Below are 2,905 nucleotides of genomic sequence, written 5' to 3'. Positions count from 1 at the left end.
CGCTTTGAAATAAAATCAAGAGATAAGGATTTTAATATTTCCAGATTTCGATGCTGGCGATTCTCATGATTTGAATACTTCGCGCGCCTCTGTATATATGCGTATATTTTGAGGTTACGTTATTTCAAGCAGGAAATATAAATGATATAAATATTATTACTATTATAATACTTAAAGAAAATTTTAGTCCCTAACAATATAAATTAAACGATTAAACCAATTTTTTAACTAAAAACTGTTTAAAATAAATGTTAAATTATTTTTATTTTATGTTGTTCCAGATTAATATTTTTGCATTGTTATTTATAGATGAAAATTTGAGTTTACCATATAACGATGTTAGAAATTAACTTACCATCAAAATATTTGAATTTTCAACTAAAAAAAAAACAAATTTCCAATGTAATAGCTACATTTTCAACCAGAAAGATGAATTTTTTAACTGAAATTAGTAATCTTCAGCCGAAACCTGGAAAATTTTTTTATTGAACTCTTAGCCCAAAAAAATTAATTACAAAAAAAAAACTTTCATTTTCAAACAAATAGTTACATTTTCAAATAAAATGATGAATCTTCAATAAGAAAAGTTTAAATCTTTAATTGTAAACTGTTAAACTCATCCAAAAATATATAAATTTGACACAATAGTTGATTTCTCAATCAATAAGGATTTTTTTTAATTGTTCAATTTCAAAGCCAAAAAGATGATTTTTATACAAAACAGTGTACAGTTTTTTTAAACGGAATATTTCAAAGACTTCTCGTTGAAAAATATAAACCAAAGCTATTATTTTCAATGCTTTGAATTGAAGAATAAATCAATAGATTTTTAAATGTTAAGGGCTAAATTATTTAAATCAATAAAATTGATTAATTACAATTCTTTTTTAATTACAAACTTTTTAAATTATAAATTGAATTCTTTTATTTGAAGTTGCTTTATATTATTAATTTTTACGTTTTTATTTATAAATTTAAACTCAAAAGTTTTATCGACGAATTGACAATCTTGAAAATCGAACTGTCTAACAAAACATTTTAATTTTTAACTGATAAAAAATAATGGCCTAGGTTTATATTTTTTAACCAGAAGTCTTTGAACTATTCCGTTTAAAAAGAAGTTTACACTGTTTTGTAAAACAAATCATCTTTTTGGCTTTGAAATTCAACAATATAAAAAAAATCCTTATTGACTGAAAAGTAAACTCTCGTGTAAAATTGATATATTTTTGGATGATTTCAACAGTTTTTAATTAAAAATTTAAACTTTTTTTGTTAAAGATTTATTATTTTAGTTGAAATTAATTTAGTTGAAATTTGAAAATAAAAGTTCTTTTTAAAATTAATTTTTTCGGGTCTAAAATTCAATTGTTTCGTAGCAAATTTTTTTTTCCTGTTTGAAAATTTATATGATCTGAGAGAAATTTAATCTTTTATGTATAAAAACTTAACTATCTGACTGAACATATATTTATTTTGATTCAGAATTTATTAATTTTTCTATAAAATTTGTCTATTTTTGTTGAATTAATTTTCGTTTTGTTTTAGAACACACAATTTTTTAGTTAAAATTTCAACTAGCTGGCTAAAATTTAAACTTATTTGTATAAATTCCAGTTTTTGGTTGAAGATTATTGATTTCAGTTACAAAATTCATCTTTCTGGTTGAAAATGTAACTACTTCGTTGCAAATTTCTTACATTTTCAATTAGTAAACTGAAATTTTTATCTATAAATAACAGTGCAAATATATTAACCTGGAACAACATAAAATAAAAATAATTTAACTATTATTTTAAAGAGATTTTAGTTAAAAAATTGGTTTAATCGTTCAATTTTTATTGTTAAGAACTAAAGTTTTCTTGAAGTACAATCATTCAGAACCTTAAAAATAATAGAGTGATTTATATTTTTTAACCAGAAATCTCTAAAATGTTAAGTCATAAAAATTTAAAATTTGTTATTTCGTATTTTAACATAATTTGATAAAAATTGTAAAATTCAAAAGATTTTCACCTTAAATAAATCATTTTGCGATTTCAAAGTTTGAATATTCTAATTTCACCCTGAATTTTGAATTGAAACATAAAATTTTTCAAAGCAATTGTACGTATTTCTGAATTAGATTAGATATTTTTTGAAAAAATTATAATTCACATCTGGGACAAGGAACTCTAAAAAATAATTAAAATTTTTAGTTAGGAGATGAAAATTAAAAAAAAAGAATTATAATCAGGGTGCATTATAATAGAATTAATATTATATATAATTAACAATATATGATATTATAATTATAATAATATTATCTCAACGGATATTGATATTAATATTAATATTAATTAGCTGTAAATGATTGTGCTACAGGGTTTAAGCGTTGGAAGTTGAATTTATCTATTGTAACGAAAAAATTTAAATAGCCTTTTAAAATTAAAAAAATTATTTATGAGAATCATTTAAAATGAAACAATTAAAAATTATAAGTATTAACATGTACAAAATTTTGTATTAACACTTTTAAAAATTGCTAGCAATTTTAAATCTTAAAATTCGAAGTCCCAAGTAGTCAGGAAAAAAGTATAATATAACCAAATTCTACTAAGCTATATTTGTTATTGTTTAATTTCAAATAATTGTCATAAACAAATTTTATAATTTCGAAAGTCCGAAGGCTATTTAAACTTTTTTGGTTTAATAGATAAATCAAACGCTTAAAATTTCCAGCACAATAATTTAGAGCTAATTAATATTAATATTAATATAATTATAATATCGAAAATTAAAATTATTTCTTGAAAAAAAGATCCTACTCCATCTTCACTCCATTTAGAAATTTTAAATATAATTTTGAAGTAAATAGTGACATAGAGGAGAAATATAATTTACAACCAAATATTTATCACTGTAT

Source organism: Belonocnema kinseyi, chromosome 5 (genome assembly GCF_010883055.1).
Source record: "Belonocnema kinseyi isolate 2016_QV_RU_SX_M_011 chromosome 5, B_treatae_v1, whole genome shotgun sequence".
Lineage (NCBI taxonomy): Eukaryota > Metazoa > Arthropoda > Insecta > Hymenoptera > Cynipidae > Belonocnema > Belonocnema kinseyi.
The sequence above is the reverse complement of the archived record's forward strand: the minus strand, read 5'-3'. Positions refer to the sequence as shown.